Source organism: Dreissena polymorpha, chromosome 2, assembly GCF_020536995.1.
Source record: "Dreissena polymorpha isolate Duluth1 chromosome 2, UMN_Dpol_1.0, whole genome shotgun sequence".
Classification (NCBI taxonomy): Eukaryota; Metazoa; Mollusca; class Bivalvia; order Myida; family Dreissenidae; genus Dreissena; species Dreissena polymorpha.
The window spans coordinates 82,987,298-83,012,899 of NC_068356.1; the positions used below are offsets into that span (position 1 = coordinate 82,987,298).

Consider the following 25,602-nt stretch of genomic DNA (forward strand, 5'->3'; position numbering starts at 1 on the left):
GTTTTATTGAAAAAGTACATGGCATATAATGGTGAATACAATGAAAACAATGACACAGAATTTTAAAATACAAACTCAAATGTTTTAATCCTGCCAAAAAATCGTCACGAAATTCATTAAGGCCATTAACGTGACCAAAATCTTATCTCTCATATGATCTTCACATAAAGGTCGTTCAACGGACAAAGTTTGAGCCCTGATATTAAAGAGGCGATCCAGACACATGCTTTCGGACGAACGTACTTAACTGCAGACGGACATGTGCAATACTTAATCCTTCCCCAAAACATTGGTGGGAGATAATACATCCAATAAGCTGTGACGTCAACCAGAATTTCACTAATATAATGAGTAGTCGATGTGACCATTCAACCTTCATGCTTGTTAAATCGAGACAACACGTAGATATTGCTTCGCTATAAAAATACACTTTTTAGCTCTCTAAATTTCTCTAAATTTATAATAACTTAACTTTAACTTAAGGAGCACATTGCTATACAAGGTATTTTATGAATTATATACAAATCGTTCTCAAATATAGATCTAAGAGCTCTACAATTAATAGTTTTCAAAATATTGAATGGAAGACTCAAAAATGATTTTGCTTGCTGCAATAAATAATGAGTTAATTGTAAATGCACAAGCACAAGGTATATCAAAGTCTTTGCAATGTTTGGTACGTACCCACTTGGAGGTCAAACTTGAGGCACTGATGCTGAAGAACGTGGCACTGGACTCGTTTGTAATAGCCTTTGCCAGCATAGTTTTGCCGTTTCCTGGGGGTCCAAACAACAACAACAACCCCCGGGCAGGAGCTCTTAGGCCTGAAGAAAGGTTTCTGAAGAAAGGTTGTAAATGTTACTGTCTATTTGGTATAATTGTGTATTCAACGAGTTATTTACTATGTCTTGTCTACCTGTATATAATATCATTATTTCGTTTAATTCATTTTTATTAAAAGTCAACAGACGTATTTTAACTGTACAGAAATGAACGATGATGCATAACCGTCCCATCCCTTTGTACAAGCATATTTAATTTAAACTAATATTTTATCAAAAAAGTTCATACTGTGCAGATATGTTAACATAGAAAATGATTGCCAGACAGACAAAAGGAAACTTATCGCAATATGTGTACATCAAATTTCATGATCAGTTCTTTTCTTGTTGTTGAAAACCCCAAAGGTCTTCATAATATCTGTTTGGTTCTTCATAACTTTACAACAACAGACAGATATAAAAACCTATAGCTAGCTTTATGTGTATATCAAGATTAATGATACTATCCTGTTCTTTTTTTTAAAATATTATTACAATATTTCAACTTTGCGGAATGAGAGCAATGCGGACGGATGAGCAAAAGAAGAAATGAAATACATACATGTGGAAAAAGGGTCTTACATAATCCTGAAATGCCCCGTTTTAAGTTTTCAAGTGACTTCAGAAGTATTTTTAGATATCGCATTAACAGATTAACGGAAGGACTGTGGTTGCGATGAAACCAGAAAGGTGATGATAATACGTTGTACAAATTCCGTGAACAGTCTTGAGTTGACAAATATTTACAAAATGTCCTAGCGCTCTGTAAATCTTTGAAAATTTATTTAAAAAAAGCTTATAAATACAAGATTTATAAGGTATTTGGATATTAAAATAGAGCACATTTATGGAAAGCTTCCACAGTAATGGCAGAGCTCTAGGGTGTAGCAAGGTTAACTCACCTGGGGGTTTAAGGCAGGCAGTACGACGATCTCATGTAAGGCTGTCTTGGCTTTTTCTTGGCCGACTAGACAAACACATATTAATAAGTATTTAGTGAGCTTGTTTATAGAAACCTTGGATACACTATTTTAAACGCATAACACTGAAAAAGAGAAAACTTTCAAGCATCTAGATATGAAAAGACCTAGGAACACACACATAAATAGGTGCAGCTAAAAGTGAGAACACTGGAAAGCCATAGCAGAACTTTTAAAGTGTATAAAAGTTTGCTTAATTGCGGGCTTTTATTTGCAATTTAGGTTTTGAAGCATTATATGTTGATAAGCATAAATAAACTACACACTGACCTTTGAAAGGCTTTTAACATGTTTACCGTGTATTTCAACTGTACACGATTTGCTTATGGTTAGCTATTTTGATAACCCTATTTCCGGTCTCCGTCGTCGTGTGATGTCCTGTATGCGGTGTTACAACTCTATAAGCCTTATTGTTAATCGAATCTTGATAAAATTTGGTAAGAATGTTTATGTAGACAATATCTAAGATGAATGTAACTCTATTTCACGTTGGTCCAAAACATTAGTCACTAAGTAAAATGTTAGAAACAAATCTTTTCACCAATATAGAGGCTACATTTAGGATACATTTTGACGAAACTTGCTCAGAAGTTTTATTTCAACAATGAATAGGTCGAGTATGAATCTTGGTCAAATACATCCACAAACTAGGTCATCTGGTAAAATATTTTAAATACCGTTTAACCACTCTAGATGCCACATTTATGTCTCAATCTTGTTAAATCATAGTCAAAATATTTATCTTGGTTGTCGTCAGGAGACCCTATTTCAGCGTATATATATATATATATACTTTGTGCAGAAATACTAGCTATTAAAATAAGAAAATGTAAGCAAATGAAGGGAATAACAATTGATAATGAAGAATACAAGATATCACAATTTGCTGATGATACCTATTTATAAATGGACGGGTCAGAAGAATCCTTAAATACTGAACTACAATTGTTGCACTCCTTCTCACAATATTGAGGTCTGAACGTAAATTTTGAAAAAACTCATGTTGTCTGGATAGGGGCCTTAAAATACAGCACACGAGCTATAAAAACAAGGTGGAAACTAGCGTGGGGATGTACCCAATTTAAACTTTTAGGTTTAACTTTTGACGTTGATTTACCTAAAAGAATTGAGCTAAATTATAATGACAAATTAGTAAAATTAGAAAATATCATTTCACATTGGAACAGAAGGGATCTAACTCCCTTAGGTAGGATAACTGGTGTTAAAACTTTAATACTTCCATTGTTTATTCACTTGCTTGTTTCTTTGCCACAACCCGGAGAGGCTATTTGTAAGGTTTTAAATGATAAACTATTCAAATTTGTGTGGCAAGGGCCTTCAAAAATCAAAGCAAAAGTCGTAACAAAAGATTTCGATGAAGGGGGACTCAAAATGGTGGACATAAATGCACTTATGAAAAGTTTAAAATTATCATGGATAAGAAAAGTTATTCAAGGCCAAAACAAATTTACATCCTTAGCTAGAAAGTTATTCGACTTTAATATACTATGTTATACAGGCAGTTTATACGCCACTTCAGCTGTAAAAAAAATGACCAACACTTTTTGGATAGATGTTTTAACCATATATTCTGACTTTGTTAAGAGTATTAATATCGACTATGTTGGTAAACTGTTAGATATGCCTTTGTTTTTTAATAACATTCTATTAATCAACAATAAATACATTTTTTGGAAGTATTGGTATGATAATGGCATTCAGTATGTTAAAGATATTATTTAAGACGGCGGGCAGATTTTGTCACTGCAAGAGCTACAATTAAAAATGAATAAACCAGTAAATTTTTTACATTATGAAGGTAAGAAGAGAGTTCTTTCCACATACATGGCCTCAGTCCAAAATGTAAAATTAGAAGAGTATAAAGTACATTCATATCCAATTGTGTCGACCTATATAAAACCTTTTATTCTGAATTCATGTAATAAATTATTATACAACATGTTAAAATCAAACTCTGAAATCCCCACATGCCAAACAAAGTGGAATGAATACTTTGCAGATGATTCCATACAGTGGAAAAAAGTCCATGGACAAGTGTTTAAAAAAACTAATAATACATATATTCAATGGTTACAAACTAGGATTATCCACATAATATTGGGGACAAACTCACTCCTTTTTAAAATGGGCTTGTCAGATAGTAATATATGCACCTTTTGCAAAATGTCAGAAGAATCAATTACTTATTTATTCTGGGAATGTAACATAGTAAAAATACTTATGAAAGATATATCCGATAGCTTAAAAAATGCAAATATACAAATAGTAATAAACTGCAAAATGTTCCTTCTTGGAGATACAAATGAAAATGACAACTGCTTTATTCTGTTCATGGAAGTAAAAAAGTACATTTTTGAATGCAAAAGGAAAGAAGTGTTTCCACATTTTCAGGGATTTAGGGCTAGCCTAAGATTAGCTTTAAATATTTATGCAACCACAACAAATGAATTGAGTAAAGAATATTTTTGGACAGTTATAAGAGGAATATGTAATTCGTAATTAGATGATTAACAAAAATAACTGTCTTTATAACTCCCACTATATATGAAATGTGCAAAGTTTGTATACTTGATCAAAGCTTACTATGTTGTGTGCATATTTATCATAACTGTAAATTAATAATATTTTTAAACTGCACTCTGATTGTAAACCCAAAACTTTGTTATTTAATAACACTAGCAAATGATACATAATTGGGTTTTGTCCTTAACTTTCATTATGTATGAAATGTGCAAAGTTTGTTTTACTTGATCAAATCTGACTATGTTGTGTGCATATTGATCATAAATTGAAATTGATTGTTTTGTAAAATGATACATAATTGGTTTTTATCTTGTTTGAACTTGTAACCATAGTTAAATTGTTGTGGTTAATCAAAACCCTGTGTCGTTCAAGATGCACTTTTTATTGTGATGTAAATAAAGAATATTTAAGTCAAGTCGATAAAGTAAAAAAGGTTGAATGATGATATTAATTCAAACTGTGTAATGAATTTAATGATATGGTGAAAACACATTACATATGGTACTACCAGGTAGATTAATATATGAATGTACATTACTTTGTAAATTATGTATGTATATATATTATGGAATGAATAAAAGCATTTAAACAGGGATTTTTTTTATATATTTTTCTTGACAATACCAAGACCAATGTTGAATTTGGGTCACGTGCTTTTAGGAATATGGTCACTAGATAAAATCTCTCAAAAACCTTTTTTACAACTCTTAAAATACATGTTTTACGCCATCTTAATGGAATTTGGTATGCATGTTTATCTGAACATTTTCTAGAGTGAGTTCAAATCTGGTTCTTGTGCATCCAACAACTTTTTTTATGAAATTAAGTCAGAATGTTTTTCTCGACATTATTTAGGCCAACTAAGAATCTGGTCCAAGCGTCTATATACTAGGTCAACAGGTAAATACCAAACTTGAGGCAATATTTATGAATAAAGTGTAATGACACTTTGTCAGAATATTTATCTTGACATATCTAGATTGATTGATTGATTGATTTTATTTGGTAAAAATATGAACATAGCATAGTTACTAAATAATGCAGACAACATGAAATATATTATCACAGCAATATAGATAGTAAACCATGGAATGCACACACAATACCAAGGATAACACAAAAAAGAGAAAAATGATTTTCACTTATTTCCAATGTGGTCCTTGATATTGGTGGCAGTAACCATGCAACAGTCATGTATTAAATATTTAATTATTTATATGTATCAAATATGTACTGTTTAATATATCAAGTATATTATTGATTAAGTTATGACAAATATTATCACATGTTCATTATATCACAGAAGTTGCTAAGAACGTATCACACTGCATATGTAGTAAATAAACAAACTATGTAGCACACTAAGAGTTTGAAAATAAAAATAAAAAATAAATATGAGATCATTGCATCATAATGATCATAAGACTTAAAAATTCATTACAGTTTTTAAAAGAACATAAAATACATACAAAAAATTATACTATACAAATCTATAAAGACTGTAAAAAGTGTTTTTTGATGGCATACTTGAAATGGTTAGGTTAAGATGCATCCCTGATGTTTTGTGGAAGATTATTCCATACACTGATACCATTATGTGTAAATGTTTTAGAACCAAAACTACCTACTCTTGGTTTGGAAAAACGACCAGAGTCTACAAATGTAAAAAAGTATGAAAACTGTTCTTGACCAACATGGGATCTGTTATCCATATTCAGAAAAAATCACCTGGTTTTGTGTAGTTTGAAGCCTATTTTTAAGTGACTGGATAAGACCAGGGTACCAAAAGGAGCAGGCATAGTCAAAGTGGCACTGTATAAGGGACATGACAAGGCGTTTTCTGGTGTGCAATGTTAAGAACTAACGTTTTCTGTATAGAAACTTTAACCCGGAGTTTGCCATTGTAATAATTAACCTAGCAATGGTTTCACCGGACAGGCACTGGTCAAATATAGAACCTAGGTACTTAACAGAACTTGATGGAGTAATTGACACACCATTGCAAGATGCATTTAACTGAGGATTTGACCTAAGTTTGGGCTTTGAGCCAAACAATATGGACTCCGTTTAACCAAGATGTAGGGGCAGTTTATTGTCAACTAACCATTCACTAATAAGTTCGAGATCACTAGAAAGAATGAATTCAATTTCTGAAATGTGTTGACCAGCTACCAGGATGTCAGTATCATCAGCATAAAGAATTTTTTTTATTTTTAACCACAGCGGCCATGTCATTCACATGAATTAAAAATAAAAGGGGACCTACGATGGAGCCTTGAGAAACACCACAAGAGATGGAGGCCTTGGAGGACATAGTACCCGATACGTCAACAACCTGATGGCGATCGGAGAGATAGGAGGTGAACCACCTGACTGCATCACTATGGAGACCAATAGCCTCAAGTTTCATGATTAAAATACTATGATTGACGGTATCGAAGGCCTTCTGTAGGTCTTACAATACCATAACAACCATTTTACCACTATCCATCTTAAAACGAATATAATCAGATAAATGGGTAAGACAGGTGTATGTAGAGTAGCCGCGCCTAAATCCTGATTGATAGCTGTACAGAAGCTTTCTGTCATTCAAATAACCTTCAACTTGGTCATACATTACTCGTTCAAAGATCTTTGGGATGATGCTTAAGACCGAAACCGGTCTGTAGTTACCAACCTCAGTCTTTACACTTTTCTTAGAGGGGAATAACTCTCGCTGACTTGAGGTCATCAGGAACAGAACCTTGTATGATTGACAAGTTAACAATATGAGCAAGAGGACAAGATATGAAAGTAGCACTATCCCTGACAAATCTAGCAGGAATGCCATCCAAACCAGTGGCCTTATTAGCACTTAATTTTTGTATATGCTTTAAATTGTATTTTCAGACACAATGTATCTAACCAGTTTTGAATCTGGGTAAGATCCGTCTAAAATCTAGGTCATCAGGTCAAATCTGCAAACACTTGTTGCCACTCTTAGCAAAATGTATTTCTAACTCTCGGTTAAACTCGGGCAGAATGTTTATCTTAACAGTTTGAAGGTCATACCTCAATCTGGGTCAAGTATGGTCAAAACATTGATCACCTGGTCTTCAAGTCTTCAACAATTGGTATACATTAACTAAATTGAGAGTTCAAGAGCCAGCATAACCCATTTGTTTGTGTTTACCGTAATATCTAAGGGGCTCAAGCAGAAGGAGGTGAAAATATATAATCGCAGCACCGTTCATGCCGCTCTAGATCTTTTCTTACACCATCTTAGCAAGTTAATATGGTAAATTTGATATTTTTTCTTTTGAAAGCAAAAAATATTTTTATGGAATTTTAACTTTAGTTCCACATCAGGTATTTTTTTTCCCTCCGGAGCTTTAAGAATACTGGTCCAGTTTACCTATGTCCTGTGATGTGACTTGTGGACCGGAGTCAATGATCTCATTGATAATTTTCTCAGCCAAATCTTTGTCGATCCCTTTTAACTTCAGATTTTTTATATCCTTGGCTTTCCTGTCAGGCACGCGCTGAAGCAGGTACATAAGTATGGCATAGGCATATCATTGAACTATATATTAGTCGTTAGAGAAACATTGATTGCAGTCCGATTAACATAAAATTGCTGTCCTTTTCTGACATATCACACTATTATCATTCAATGAATATTTCGTAATTCAAGCAAACTTTCTCATATTGAAAAGTACTTGACGATCCCTTGATATTCATAAACTATATCTAAAATCTGTATCAATTTTATAAATGATACCATTTGAATAATGGAAATATCATCCTGTTGTTATTGTTATAAAATGTGTCACACGAAATGATCGTTTAATTTGATGATGAGTTAAATTTAATATGAAACGCTGAAAATGCTGAACGCTGTGACCGAAGAAAAGATTCAATGATATAGAACATGCGATTTAAAAAATGCTAAATCAGATGACTATACGTCAAATAAAATCTGAATGTACTTGCATTCAGTTGGCTTACTTTTTTATCAGATTTCTGCATGTCAAGGCCCCGTCTGTCTGGCACGTCTGTAAGAAAAGAAAATGAAAGTGTCTATTGTTGAATTTTTATGGTGAGACGCAGTTTTTATTTAGATCAGCGTGTCGTTTATGACTTTTTTATGAAGCCTTTTATTAATCTCCATAAATGTATGCTTGTAAAGTCATCATTGTAATGTACAGTTTCAGTAGTTGTTTTATAATGCAAATTAAACAATTTAAATTGCGTGCACATTTTCTAATTATATAAACTTTCTTCAGTGAATGTGGCTAACTTATGTTGATTAATCACTATTGACCAAACTGATTTTGAACGCCCTTTTGTTTATTTGACGTCAGGCGTTCGGATCCTTTCAGACATTTACAATTTTATCCTGCAACTGATTTATTTTATAGAATGAAACTCTTAGTGGGTTAAAGGTGTGGTTTTCATGAAAGTAAAAAGCCACAGGCAATATTGATCCGACATCATTAAATACATGATATACCTCTTTTAAATAAATAGTTTATGGACGTAATGCAATAATAATTAAATAAATAAATATTTAAATATACATTAAATGTATACATTTCAAATCCCTGTGCAATATAAAAATAATAGTTATATGTTATAAATAAAACCTGATTTACGACCGGGTGGTGAGGATTATACTATGTATAGTAACAAAATGTATGATATAGAAACACTTATTTTATTTTACACCATGTGCAAGGCAACGTTTTCGTAATGTAATTATGCACTTGTAGTATTGATAATCTTGAAACGTTTTCCGTCAAAACGGATGCTTTTCGGGTAGAAACTCGATCATATAATTCGCTATATAAAATGGTTTGCATACGAACGGTGGGTTATGAAAATATAATAATTATTTTAGTATATTTTTGAGACCGTTCAACAATTTTGGCCAACCATTTTTTAGCTCACGTGCAATATTCATTAATGTATTTTTCTACAAATGGTAACCTTATCAATTTACTAATAAATACCCAACGGTTTAAAATATAACAGCTTGCCTTTTTGTTCCGCATTTTTGTCAATGGAATTCTGTATGATTGTCCAAAATGTCTTCGTTTTCTGTATCTGTAACAAAGAGGCATTGCAGACAGAAATCCCAAGACCTGTTGCCAGCTCTCCAGTTTTGCTCGCCCAGTCGTTCTTTGGCTTTTCTTACAACCACGTCAGGCTCGTTAAAAGGCATGTCATCGCCACACCGATACATCTTCAAAGATTGCGTTTTTAAATCCATGTCTAATATATCCTCCATTACCGTGTTTGTAGCGAACAAACTGTGAGCTCCGTAATGAATGACAGTAATAGTTTTCTTTTCCTCGTCAAAATCCGTAGGTATGCCTTGATGATTGAGTCCATAATACGTAAATTCTACAATGGAGCCTTTTTGAAGATCACACCAGCTGTATACATTATACAGATGTAATGTTCCATAAGTCGTCTGTTGTGTCGATAGAACATGTTTTCCCGCTTTTGCCCACTCTACAAACTGGAGTGATGTGTTGTGACTCAGATTGTGGCGCTTCTCACCCAATCTGCTACGGGCTCTCTGTACAACTATGTCCGCCTCGAATGTTCTGCAGTCGAAAGACATGACGTAAACTGCCTGCTTTCTAAGATTTAAAACTGTGCACTCCTCCGCGACTGTCCGTTTTGCGAACAACGAATCAGCTCCATAATGTATAACATCCACAAAGCCTTCGTACTCATTGTTCTGTGTAACTTTTGCTACGATGCCTTTGTAGACAATGACATCACCAACCTTTATATCGCCAATGTGTCTGATGAGCCGCATGGTCCTTGCTGCATGACGATAATTCAATGTCGTAAAATATAGTCGGAATAGCAATATGTTTTCTTTATAAACACCACGTGCATGTTGTATTGAAAAAAAATTGCATTCACCTTTATAGACTACTTCAAACACGACGTTATTCACAATCATATTTTAAAATAACAGAAAAATAACATTTAATATTATAGCTAACCTACCTTGCTATGATGTTTGGATCGCCCTTTTTGCCAATTAAGTACCGCTTAAAGAGGCCTTTTCACGTTTTTGTAAATTAACAAAGTTAAAAAGAAAGTATTAGATTCGCACATTTTCGTTGTAGTTATGATATTTGTGAGGAAACAGCAATTATGAACATTTGCCCTGCTCTAAAATACCCATTATATGCAATTATTGACGATTTCAAAGCCTGAAAATGATAAATCGTGGAAACGCGAAACGATTAAATAATTTGAGATTTCTGTTGTTATCATTATATTTTGTGATACTACGAGGATTGCTTATATAAAGTATAAAATACATCACTCATTGTCAAGGTGCCTGTACCACGTGACTTTTTCGGCTATGTGTGGGACAATCGGATGTCAACAAAACATCGCTTCAGGTAACGTTTTTGATAATTTCTTCATTAATTCAACACCATTTAAAAAAAAACAAAGACGAGAGCCCGGTCATTGTTAAAATACACAACTATGTTAAGTTTGCGCAAAATTAATTTAGTATTTTTTCCAGAAAGTGCAACCGCGCGTTTGAAAAGACACGAATTGAAATGCTATGTGTGGTATATTTTTTATTCAATCAACAAAAACGTTCATTATAATATTGTTGAAGGTTTAAAAAATAGGGCGGACATTGTAATTCTTCATAGAGAAGCTACATACATTGAATGTTTGCACAAATACTTCTGATTCGGAGTGTGTGCTTAAAAATGCAATAATGCTATGTGTGGGACACGTTTTTGAAATGCTATGCGTGGTATACAAACTAAACTAGAGAATCGAAAGATTGACATAAACATCAATAATAATTTAAGTCTGTCTAAATAACAAAAGTTGGTCAATAAAACATTGTTGGTACTGTTTTGCGTGCTTAAAATATGATAATCACGACGTTCATGTTACTCAAAATTATCATGATTGTCGATAATTTATATTAGTATTTTTTACTTGTAGAATTCCATTTGTGTGGGAACAGTGTGGTAGAGAGGTCAAAACCCAGTCGGGAATCTCCAAACACAAAGCCACCCACGCACGCGAAGGAAAATATTTCTGTTGCGGCAAACCTTTTCTTGTGATTTTCTATAAAATTGATTGTTACAAAATGTTAAATTTTCAGTGAATTGTTACTTCCAACTAAGGCACTTGTTTAAAGCACAAAATCGTAAGGATTGTTTGTGCAAGGTGTCATGTGAATATAATTGTAACAAAATTACAAAAAGTGTTATTGAACTTATGGTTGTGTGCTTTTTATCAGGAATGTGTTAACATATTAGACCGTAACGAGAGTTATTAAATAAGCATAAAGAGATAATACAGCATTATTTAAACAAATAGACAAAATGATCAATAACTTATTTTTCTGTAAAATCATGTATTCGTATCTAAATCCTATTGAGCTATCTTATATATCACGCATGACAATTTTTTTTTAAGTTTTACAGTTTATTTCATGTGTTCAGTCTAACCTGTCTATAAAGACCACTCAAGGGATTTGTTCGTTGTGGTCTTTGTTCACAGGTGGTCTTTGTTCCCAGGGTCGATTGAAACTTTGCAAAATATGCTAGTAGTATTTTAACAGGTACCTTATCTATGTATGTGCTCTTTTGTTTAAATGTTTGAATACTTATGCATGTATAATAAATAAAGGATTGAAAACACAGTTTTGTTTTTATTATTTCCATTCCCTTATGTTTTTATTATTTATTTCATTGATCATATACATTTATAAATAATTAGTGACATACATGTATATGTACATGTAATTCAGAGTGTTCTGGATTTGAGTTTTGCCTACACCAAGATCACAAGCCACTCGTCTACAACTGTGTCCTTTAACTAACAAACTAATGACCGCAACGCGTTCTTCCAACATCAAGAACTTACGCTTGGAGGCCATGATGGTTAAATTGAACTGATTACTTGTCTATAATCTATGCACGTCTTATGAAGGAGAAATGTAAGAAGGGAATGGCTATCAAAATGTTTGTATTTCAGGCATCGTTATTGATATAAAAACGTTAATTTTCTTAATGAGTTGATGAAAGCCCCAAACTTGTCTTTGATATTTTTAGCAATTAGTACATTATTCGCGAGTCACTTTAATACAAAGGCAATATTTTTACACTTTTGACAAACTGTGAAATGCATAAAAGAAGCAGGCGACTACCAATTAGCAATACGTGTTAAATAAACAAACAACTGCTATCGAGTGCAATAAATTGTCACTTGCCAATATTTCCATAGCGACCGACGAGTCCACTGGTAAGATGTGTATCACGTGATTACACAGCGTCATGGCGGCCATTTATTTTTTGAAAGTTGCAAAATCGTTGATTTTTATGATTGCAGTGGTCATTGTAAGCTATCAAAATGGACTTTTGGGAATGTAAAAGGGCGGTCTTTGGTCTTTGTTCGCAGGTGGGCTATATTTGCAGGTTCAATATATAGCGAAATCGTTCGGGAGGAAATCGGTGTGGTCGTTATTGACTGTTGGTCGCTATTAACAGGCGGTCGCTCGGGCAGGTTGGACTGTATTTTGTTCTTTTCAGGGAGATTGAAGTATTTTTGGAAGCACCTTCAAGAGACGTACTAATATCTTGATCAATGAAAAGTTGTCATATATAGTTAATGTTCAAAAGTTTAAAAGACTGTTTGTTTTGTTACCAGATGGTGCAAGTATTGCTGTGAAAGAAAACAATCAAAGTAAACATTAAATACACATTTGACAATTCAACAAATTGAACAACATGTATTGTTTATTACTTGGTGCGGTGGTAACAAGATCTTGCAGCCCCTTTCATGACCGGGTCGAATGAGTATTTTCATTGAACATCTTACACTATTTTCAGTTATTCAGATTTCATTTGAAATTGAGTTCATGAAGTATTAATACATTTAAATATGTTTGTTGGTATAATAAATCCCCAAATCCAAGACTTTTTTGCGATGATCATTTGTTACGTGTTAATTAGATCATTTATATGTTTGTATAGCAAGATTTGTTACTTTGCGAATACTGATGTACTTCTTAATGTACTTGGTGCTTTAATTTCTATTGTAACATGTGCATGCTTGTTATAAAGCAATGTTATTATTAATGAAGTGTTTATTTTGATATACTTGAGATATTCATATGGAGATGATATTGGAAACCAAATGAACTTAATAGACCACAAACAATCATCATTGGATTTATATTATTATTTGTTATGAAACAATTGTTGTATTAACATATATACTCAGATTTTATATTCATGTAATCAATTTCATTAATAACATAGATAGAAAACACATTAATATACACAAATATCATTACATACACTTTGTTTTGATTATGCCAAAATACATATTAAATGGTATGTTTGCATAGTTAGTTGAAATAGCTTTCCGTAAACATCACAGAATGAAGCTGGGTCCGTCTCTGTCACTGTTTTGGTTTTGATAATTAACTTGCCGCATAACTCCTTCCGTGTGGTTTGATGGTGTTCATCTAATTCTAACACAAGTTCGCGCCTTAAAGCGTTACAAATCCTTCGACTAATCATTGTCAAGTCTGAAAAACAACAGAAGTAAAACCCATTTTAAAGCAAGTGCTTTTACTTTCTTTGTCATTCATTTATAAAAAAAGGACCAAATTTAATAATCAGGCAGAAATATCAATCATGATATTTATTTAAAGGCAATAAGTAAAAAAAAAAGAAAATATTATAGTTCAGCAAAACGTGTTTGTTAAAAAAGACCATTGGTTGGATAACAATTACGCAGTGTATTTTATTTAAAATTTATGTTCGATTAAACATAAATTGTTTAAACATTACAATTACTTCAGTATTCCATCATGTAACATTTCGTTAATTTGATATATTTTCAGTACAGACTGAAGTATATGTTTTAGATTCTTACAAAACTGTGTTTAGATTAAATGCAGAACTGACCGGAAAATTCTTGCATACCACACATAGCATTTAAAAAATGTGTCCCACACATAGCATTTAAAAAATGTGTCCCACACATAGCATTATTGCATTTTTATACACAGACTCCGAATCAGATGTACATGCGCAAATATACAATATATGTAGCTTCTCTATGAAGAATTACAATGTCCGCCCTATTTTTTAACCCTTCAACAATGTTATAATGAAAGTTTTTGTTGATTGAATAACAAATATACCACACATAGCATTTCACTATGTGTGTATTCAAACACGCGGTTGCACTTTTTGGAAAAAATACTTAATTAATTTTGCGCAAACTTAACACAGTTGTGTATTTTGACAATGACCGGTCTCTCGTCTTTGTTTTTTTGAAAATGGTTTTGAATTAATGAAGAGATTATCAGAAACGTACCTGAAGCTATGGTTTGTTGACATCCGATTGTCCCACACATAGCCGAAAAAGTTACGTGGTACAGGCACCTCTTTGTATGAGCACGGATGGCCGAGTGGTCTAAGCGATAGACTTTTACTCCACGGGTCAGTGGTTTAAGCCTAGTTGAGGGTTTCTTTTCTTTCTTTAATTTTATTCTTTTTGTTTTACTGGAGCTTTTTAGTTCCAATGTTTACACTTATCAATATAAAGCATTTAATGACAAACTTCAATACATGCCAAAATCTGTGAAAATGCCTCTTAAACAACTGATTGCTTTTATTGGTATAAGAAGGAAATGTATGTGACTTTATGTCTGTATCTGTTTCTCTTAATAGATAACACAATCGTTCTGAACGGGTGCTGATAATTTTTCGATTGTCTTATTTACCTATTCCAAATTAAACAAGTGTTCCGGTCGGAGACATATGCCACCCCCCCAAACGTGATCTTGACCTTTGACCTAGTGACCTGAAAATCAATAGGGGTCATCATGATCAATGTACCTATGAAGTTTCATAATCCTAGGCCAAAGCGTTCATGAGTTATCATCCTGTAACAATTCGTTGGACGGACCGACAGACCGACCGACGGACCGACCGACATGTGCACAACAATATACCCCCTCTTCTTCGAAGGGGGCATAAATATGTATACATGTATATGAGCATGGCTATGCTTATATATATTATTTGCAACCAAAAATGTCTTTTAAATAAATCGACGTTAACATTATTTAAGGTTGCCAATGGGTACACAAACGGTTTACCTATCATAGTAACCGATTACTTAACCGGTTAGCCTAATACCCTCCAAATGATACTAGCATTTAAAAATTGTCATACTCTAAGTATCAATCTCCACGCACAGTTGTCGTTCCTTGCTCTCACATACACCTCTGCGAAAGGCTCAGCATTGCCCAGAAACTGGGTAAAACCGAACAAACGCATTCAAAGTATCTTTGATTTGGATTTTTTAGGATCAGAGGCGTAAAATAATGAAATAAGAATTTTAACTTTACGATACATCGTGCAAAAACTTGCGAGTTTTAATGCAACTCTTTGGAACTATTTTATTGCCCATTTACGCAGATGGAATCATTCCACGCACCTCACAAATATAATCAATTGAACATAATTTTTATTGAGTGACGTTAGGCATTGCTTCGACGTTTATATGCATGTAGGTTTGTTTACATCAAGAAAACCATATCAATTTTGTAATAATGAATTAAGACTGATATAAGATATGGCATAAGGTGGTTTTCTTCAATGCAGTGAATGTAATGTAACCGTCGTGCAAGAGATTGTTTAGTATACTGTTACCTCCACGATGAACGCTTGGAATGATGATGACATGAATGAGACGCTTTCATAAAAATAGTCCGTTTTGAGCCCATCACAGAGGTGAATGTAATGTAACCGTCGTGCAAGAGATTGCTGTAAGTATATGCACTCTCTTCGATTTCGAAAGTAAGCTTTGGCTACGGTCTGTTTGATATGTACCCAAGACACCCGAAGACACCCAAAATGTACCCCAAGAAACCTAATACAGCTTGCATATGCAATAATGGAGGAGAAAAAAAACTTCCAATCTAATTGCTATAATCAATCTTCTCCAAGCATTATTTCATACCCCAATACACTTCTAGTGACCATAAGACTCTACAAGACACACCAATACACCCTATTTACAATTATCACATGTGTAGAAATATCATATCGTTATCTATCAAATACTAATTGCATGCTTAAATACGTTGCAATTAAACCAGTGTGTAATCAAAGACTGTACAATAATGTGTTTGAACAATGATTGAAGGTTTATCTACTGTTCTGTATGAAATCGCGGACATATTAACGCGTACCTTTAAATTGAACACTATGACAATTATTGTTATTTTATTTTATCATTCAAATGATAAATTGTAATTACAATATAAAAAGGATTTAACTTTTCCAACCAAAAAGCGAGGTAAATAAAAAGAAGATAACCTTAATGTATAAAATGAATAACGGCTAAAATTGTAATTGCTTTTTTATGTGTTATTGAATTGCATGTTAAAAACATAATTATATTCTTCATGACATTTTAAATACTAATATTATTCTTAGTTCGTTTCCGTTCATTTATTTCGCGTTTGATTGAGAGATAAATGTTAACTATTTTAAGGTATAAATCTAGAAGTGTGAACGATTACTTAAAAATACATCCATTGCATAAGGTTTTGCCAGTACATAAAGTGCTACTACTTTTCAGCTTCTTCATTTTTTCCCCTTTAACAAACACATGAGAGGGGTGGCATGCGTATACGGTACGGGAGCTAACTGTGTTTAAATGAAGTTAGTTGGAACTTACTTCCAAAATGGCATATTTTCGTAATTTTTCGACAAGGAGTAGCGTGTATTTTTACCCGGTAAGCCATTTTATACTGATATTTCTTTTCAATGAATATGACCTTTCATTTCTATGGAGTGTCTGCTCCCCTCGCTTTTTTGTTTCAATATCGTAGACGTTGGAATAAACAAGCAATTGAAGGAAAACCGTCCACAAATTTGTTGTTAAATTAGGGTAAGCGTAAAAGGTTGCCTCCTGCATCCGCTCAGACAAATGCGCTGCATGAATGCTCTCGAGGCGCGTCACGCGCCGTTCCACCTTTTGCACTTTTCCTCATTAGCCACCCAGAGCTTACGCTTTGTTAAAGGATCATAATACTCCTGCTGGTTGGCTCTACTCAACTTTCAGTCATTGTTGGACCAGATGCACGAGGGAAATCTCTACAATCTAAATCTTATTATAAACGAAAATTATATTCTTGGTTCCAAATATCGAAACGTCTACGATCTTGAAACAAAAAAAACGAGGGAAGCTAGGGCCTCAATCGACAAAATACCCTAAAGTCATGGTATTAAATTACTTGATCTGTGGTAGTCCACTACATTACGCATTTTCAATGGTAGAATAGGTGATAGTTGTGAACACACATTTTTATCAAATAACGGTTCCACATTAATTAATCTTCATTAATTGATTACCTATTGACTAAATAAAGCAATTTTCAATTGTTTGCAAACTTCACTGTTTGTGATTTTAACTTATGGAGCGATCATTCCCCGTTTAAGTTTTCATTGCATTGTTATAATTATTCACCTAGTTACGGTTTTTTAACTGATGTTTAATAGCAATGGTACAATTAATTTTAAGATGAAGTTCGTTCAGAATTAGTCGCTTGACTTCCCGTATTTGATGACATTGTTTAAAATATTGATTATTCTAGTTTTTGATTGAAAGATGGACATCGGTATCTAGTAACATAACTGTTGACGGTTATCAATCTGTTAATTTCTTTAGAAAATTTCAAAACAGAAGCGCCCAAAAATGTAGCAGTGGAAATGTTATTTATATGAAAGACCATTTAAACAATGGAAAATGAAGTAACACGAAATCATTATGACACTATTGTGGGATAAAATTAAATCAAGTTATATTTGAGGAGTGGACTCACCAGTCTGTAAAACAATTAATCTTGATCTTTTTGATATTTTAGCTACAATTTTTTTGAATTTGGAACTGTTTTTATTACTGGGGAATTACATAGCATTACTAGTAATAAATAAGATTTTATCGTACATGATACAATACATTAAGACCATGATGATGTCGATTATTCACCAGACCAAGCCTTTGCTAGGGCCTCAATCGTTAAAATACACAATAGTTATGGTATAAAATTACTGATCTGTGTTAGACCACTACAGTACGCATAGTCAATGGTAGAATAGGCATAGTTGTAAACACACATTTTTGTCTCAAATAACGGTTCTTCATTAATCGATTACCTATCGACGAAAAAAGCAATTTTTAATTGTATGCAAACTTTACTGTGTGTGACTTAAACGAATGCAGCGATCACGTACCGTGCAGTTTTCATTGTATTGTAATAATTATTCACCTAGGTACGATACTTTCACTGATGTTTAAAGTCCCCGTTCGCTGAGATATATATGGGCAGAATCGTAAGAAAATTTGTTTTTATTGAGGATATCACTGACAATCCAGTTGAAATCGGTTGAAAACAGACAATATAGCGATTTTTATTTTGGCGTCGAGTACGGTAGAGTACGAAAACGACCTAATTAATATTCATGATTCGACACTTTAATTCAAACATAAACAAACAAAATTGCGGATACGGGCGAATTTAGCGGAGAGAAGGTAAGAACAAATGCAAATACATCTGTTACAGACGGAAACTGAGTTGCAGCGCTACGTTTTTGCTAAATCTATGTATTTATCTTTTATATGCTAATAATGTTTAGCGAAAGCTAAATATAGATATAATTTGCATAACTCGCGACGCTGCAATGATTTTCGCCTATTGAATGTTTTTATGATCATTTATATATTATTTTATCGATTCAAAACCGATTATGACCATGTTTTCAATGTCAACCTTGATAAAAAATATATTTCAATGAATTTATGTAAAGTTTATTTCTCGATATACGATTTATATGCAAAACAACGATCTATTCATTTACGATGAATTTCGTTCAGAATTTATCGCTCCACTTCCCGAATTGACTGATATTGTTCAAAATACTGATTATTCAAACAAAATGTTAATTAACGTTGTTGTAAAAAAATTACTAATGCAACCTGAAAGATTGATTCGATAACGAGTGTGTATCTGCACGAAATCAATAATTTGACGCTTTACGAAGTTTTAATTTGACTTAGTCTGATTACAATACAACAAAGTTGAATGAAACGAAACGTCATAATAAGAAATTAATTAAGCTAAGAGAAATAAATGCATTTAAACAAATAATGATCTAAATAAAAAATTAAAAAGCTCATGAAAATTTAAATAAATACCTTCAAGAATTATTTTGCAAATTTGAGTAATACTACTAAGTATAGTTATAATGAAGAAGCTAAATAATTGGTGACAAATAATGATTTTAACGATTGATCAACCGATAACGTTAGATGAAGTTAGGAATGCATTTCAGCGCGTAAAACGTAACAAAGCAGCGGTTTTATATTTTAAAAGAACATTTTTTCGAATGTTTTGTTATTTTATCTAATCACTCGTGTGACATCTTTAACAGCATTTCAGTTTCTGGAGATTTAACCGATAAGTGGACAGAAGGCATTGTTTACAACCGTTTTACACGAACGTATCGAAGTGCTTTGTGAAGATAATATAAAGAAGTGAAACTCCAGCTGCTGGAGCAGTATTGAATTCTAATTATATATAATTAGTTGGTCCATTATTTAAGGCAACTGACCGATTGCCAAAACAGTACAAAACATCACAATACAAAACGACATAAACACATATAAGAATAAAGCTGGGGTCACTGCCTTGGAACGGTCAATGCAAAGCATTGGGGGTTTAAACCGGTTTAAGAGCGCTCAACCTCACACTTGGCCCAGCAATATTCATGATACATGTAAGTGTAAATAATATTTAACCTCATAGAATTGTAACTTAAATAAATAATTAATTAAAGGGAATTGAAACGTATTCAATTTATTTACGATTTAATTACTCAATGGTAGGAAAGATACCAGAGCAAGAGAGTTACTTTTTCAGGAACGATGAAATGAAACTACGAACAAGTGTCAACTACATTCCTTCTTTATAGAAAAAGATTTACGAATAAAGCGTTATGAAGTTAATATTTCAGATAATCATCGCGCAAATACAGGAAGAAGCAGCAATAATGGGTGTAAAAGATCCATATTACATAGCTTGGTTGTTTATGTGACTACTAAAAATAAATCAATCAAGAAACGCCTGTCAGAGAGAAAACACAATAAAAAGTGAATGCTTTAAACTAAATGACTTATGCATGTAGATTAAAATAGTGTAAGTATGAAGCGATGACGTCACAAAAATCTATGTAGCCAGGAACAGAGAAAGAATATTATATGACGTAATTGACAAGCGAAGACACGAAGACGTGAACAAAATCCAGGGGTAGAGCTGTAACATAAAAATAAAAATATTAAAGGGGCGGTACTGTAATATTGAATCACTAATAAAACTAGCTTAGGAAATTAAATATTTAAGAATCAAACGTTTAAAATGGTAATTCCATTAATGATTCCAAATTTTAAGAGAAGAAAGATACAGTGAATCAAAAACCAACAAGCACGTGTTTTTAAGTACGTTAACATCATATCTTTTTGATAAAAATTAGTTTATTAAATTGAAAAGTTAAATATAAACGTTTTCTTTAAGATATTTTAATTAGCGAACGCGCTTCAAAATATCTCCATAAAATGATGGTTGGGAAATTCCATTAGTTAAATGCCATTTTAAAGAAACATTATATTTAGAAATTAAATCACCATACTTGAGTGAAATTTAGCGAATTTACTTCTAAGGTTATGATACAAAAAACCTTGTTTTAGCAATTTCTTCGTTAATATACGATTACGATCATTAAAATCTTTTATACATGAACATGCTCTGGCATAACGTACCAACTGCGAAATGTAAATACCATAGGACGGACCTTTAGGGATGTTGCCATCTAGGAACGGAAAATTCACAATTTCAAAGTTAAAGTCGTCCCGTTTGTCGTATAAACTAGTTTTAATCATATTATTATTAATAGTAAGATGTAAGTCTAAATACGCAGCGTCTGTATTGGATTGACACGATCTATTTAAGACTAATTCGTTCGGGTAGATTTTGTGAATATATTGTTCAAAGAATGGGTTATCTAAATTAAGTTTGTCATCAATATACCTACTAGTAAGGTTAAAACATTGAATTAAATCTAGTTGTTTAGTTTTAGATAATTCTAACATAAAATCGCTTTCATAACAGTATAAAAAAGATCAGCTATAAGTGGCGCACAATTAGTACCCAAAGGAACGCCGATAATTTGTTTAAATATTTTTCCATTTAATTCAACGAACAAGTTATCCAGAAGAAAAGTAAGTGCTGCACAAAAGTCAAGACAAGTCCAAATGATGTAATTATCTAATATCTGATTAGTTAAAAAAAAGCCGTTTTAGTGTTTAAAACTAGATATGAACATTTCTCTCTAGCAAAAGTTGTTTCAATCAAAGAAACAAGTTTGGATTTTATTAAAGCGTGAGGAAGCGTTGTATATAGTGTAGAAAAATCATAAGTGCTTACTAGTGACACCTTATATTTTTTCTTTTCAATTTTATCAATCACTTCTAAGGAGTTTTTTATTGACCAAAATAGGTTAATATTACTATTTTCATAAACTGTATTACAATATTTAGCTATATGATAGCTAATAGCACTCGATGCAGATGTAAGATACACTGATAATTGCTTGGTGGTACAAGACACTGAATTAGCGATAAAGAATTGGCAATATGTTCGGCAATTATTTCTTTAGGTTGCTTATTGTAATCACAATATGAAGTAGTTTGTGAAAGTTCTTGTGAAATAGTTTGAACATAAAACACTCGTCATATTATTATAACATTATTAGCAGCCTTATCTGCAGGAACTATGACGAATTTAGATTTTAAGTCTTCAAGCAATTTACAGAGATTGTGTTATTAAATTTAGGTGAATGTGGTAAGGCCAAAGGATTTGTATTATAAAAATGTATTTTATTCAAGGCCATAATTAATACTTTTGTTTTCCATTCATTGAGTGCAGTAATTTCAGCAGTTTCCTTTCTGCACCATTTAGTGCAATAATCCTGTAAAAATGTTTCGATTTTCTTAATGCAGTCATCAAAATCAACAGAAATAGACAGTCTATACTTAGGGCCTCTGCGTAGTAAATTTCTTAGGTTTTTATCTTTAAAGAAATTAAGGTCCCCAATAATAACACGTCCAACTGGACCATATATATATTTTAATCTAGAACAGTCACATGATATAGGACAATATCTTATTACATTAATATCTATAGAAATAGAATTATAATTTAAAACGATACTTCTAACAGGTTTACTATATTTGTAGCAAACAAGTGGTGATTCAGTATTGCGGAAATACGGGGGTATCAACCGACGCACATTTTTAGCATTGAATATTTTTTTGAAGGTCAATTAAATCAAGACCTTTGTTACAAAACTCAATTTTGATACGATTTCTAGTTTTGTTATGTGCACTTTCAATAAAAGGTTTTAGTTTTATAATTTGGCGAAACCACCTATCTCGTAGTTACATTAATACACATTGCCAATTCAACATACATAAAAGCGTAAAAGGCAGCTTGTCAGATTATTGTCTGTAAAATTCTCTATAACCTGCAGAACTCTCAATTGATGAACATACAAGTTTACTTTATAAATACAGAGAATGTATAAGAATCTAAGTATAAGAAAGGTCTTAACAAGGTTTCTAAAAATAATAAAAAAACAATACCGCTTCCAGCCTCTGAAGGCTGAAAATATAACAACATCGACGCGTGCATCATATTCTGAATACTTCAGTTGTACTGTCGATCTAAGACAGGGGGGGGGGGGGATAATGTCCCACATTCTTTTTTTCACTGTTTGTAGAAGATTTAGAGCTTATTGACAAGACATCACTTTGTCTGGTCTAAAAATATAAACGACATAACCTTAATGTTATTGCTATTTACGGATGACATGGATATTTAAGGCAAATCACTAGAAAAAGTACACAACCATTTACATAACACATACATGTAATTCAATTCTTGGGGGCCCATTGTGAACACTTAAAAAACAAGTGATGTGTTTCTGAAACACTATATCCCCATATATTTGACCTTTGACCTTGAATGTTGACCTTGACCTTGACCTTTCACCACTAAAAATGTGCAGCTCCATGAGATACACATGCATGCCAAATAACAAGTTGCTATCTTCAATATTACAAAAGTGTACATTAAATGAGCGATTTTGACCAATATATTTGACATTTGAGCTTGACCTTTCATCGCCACTTAAAATATGCAGCTCCATGAGATACACATGCATGCCAAGTATGAAGTTGCTATCTTCAATATTGCAAAAGTTATTGGAAATGTTAAAGTTTGCACAAACAAGCAAACCAACACACCAACAAACAAACCAACAAGCCAACAGACAGGGCAAAAACAATACGTTCCCCACTATAGTGGTGGTGGGGGGGGTGGGCATAAAAATAATGGTTTTTCGCAAACGGGGTAAATTCGGCAAGATGAGAAATGGACATATAATGGTCAAAATATTACATTCGTCGATAATTTCAATGATCAAGGCACTGTTACTTATTACACTGTTTTACTTTAAATTAGGAACATTTGGTTGGAAAAGCCCTTAAAGGGGCCTTTTCACAGATTTTGGCATTTTTTAACTTATTCATTAAATGCTTTATATCGATAAATGTAAACATTGGATCGTAAAAGCTCCAGTAAAAAATCAAGAATAAAATTAAAAAAAGGAAAAGAACATTGCCCGGACCAGGTTTCGAACCAGTGACCCCTGGAGTCCTGCCAGAGTCCTGAAGTAAAAACGCTTTAGCCTACTGAGCTATTCCGCCGAGTACGTATACTTGAAGTATTTTATAGCTTATATAAGCAATCTTCGTAGTTTCACAAAATTTAACGACAAAAACAGAACTCTCCAAATTATTCAATCGTTTCGCGTTGCAACGCTTTATAATTTTTAGGTTTTAAAATCGTCAAAAGATGCATATAATGGCTATATTAGACCATGGTAAATGTTCAGTATTACTGTTTCCTAACAAATATCATAACTAAAACGAAAATTTGCGAATCTGAAACAACTTTTTTCAATTTTGTCAATTTACCAAAGCGTGAAAAGATCCCTTTAAGGCTATGCATACTTCATATATAAATGCTAGAAGTACGGTCTTAAGCCGAAATTATTTTGTCAGTTGTTTGCTGATTTGTTTGGTCTATTTTTTGCTATGCCTCTGAAATATGGGGTTTAAATAAAACAAAAGAGATCGAACGCATTCATTAAACATTTTGCAAAAGATTGTTAACAGTAAAAATTAACACAAGTTATGCCACAGTATATGGTGAATAAGAAAGACACACGTTATATTTAAACAGATATTTACAAAGAGTCAAACATTGGTAAAACATTTGTAACAGTAAAAATATTATTATAAACACTGTGTATATCCAAGACTTAAATGACTGTAAAAAAGAATGCAACAAATGGGTTGCAAACGTTTAACAATTGTTAAACAATTACAGATTTTCCCAATGTTTTGAAAATGTGAATAAAGCTTATAGTAATTCTTTTATATGTGCATTTTAATGCAGAATTAGTGGCACTTCTAAGCAGGAATGGTTTGGTAATTTGAATATCAGTTATATTCTATATATAGAATATTTAAAACTACTTTTGAATATGATTACTACTTGGATTTATTGCTCAACAGTCTGTGTTAATGCCTAGTAGAATTATTGATTTCTTCCCACCCATTAAGAATTCAGACAGGAATATACTCACGCAACAATAAAACTCGTGAATGACGTCAATGTTTTTGTTGTTATCTCCGGGAAATAGAAGGAAAATTCCATTTCATGTCATGCTACCATTAACTAAGACAATAAATACATAAAACGTATGTATTACACTAAACCACTAATCCACATGTCGTTAAGTAGTATAGCTTATTGACATCAACATGTACATTAAAAAATATTTGATGTATGTACATATGTAAAGGAAAACTTAAGTATACGCTATTCTATTTTAAATACCACCTATTGAAATTAATAGTTTATGTTCTTCCTTTGAAATTAGACTATTCAGCACATTCAAGTAATTGATATTATGTGAACTATTTGTTTTCTTTGTTGCTTGTTGGTATTTGTGTCAAAATTATACAATCTATACCATAATGAATGAAAAGTAATAGTATTA

General features: G+C 32.6%; 1 long non-coding RNA gene across 1 annotated transcript; it reads right to left on the bottom strand.

Moving 5' to 3' along the window:
* Window positions 1-1,720: 1,720 nt before the first annotated feature.
* LOC127867837 (uncharacterized) lies at window positions 1,721-8,381 on the bottom strand. The gene is made up of 3 exons (XR_008043674.1): window positions 8,333-8,381; window positions 7,740-7,866; window positions 1,721-1,788 (listed from the first exon to the last, which is right to left on the bottom strand). It is a non-coding gene; the product is annotated as an uncharacterized LOC127867837 (long non-coding RNA).
* Between the last annotated feature and the right edge of the window lie 17,221 nt (window positions 8,382-25,602).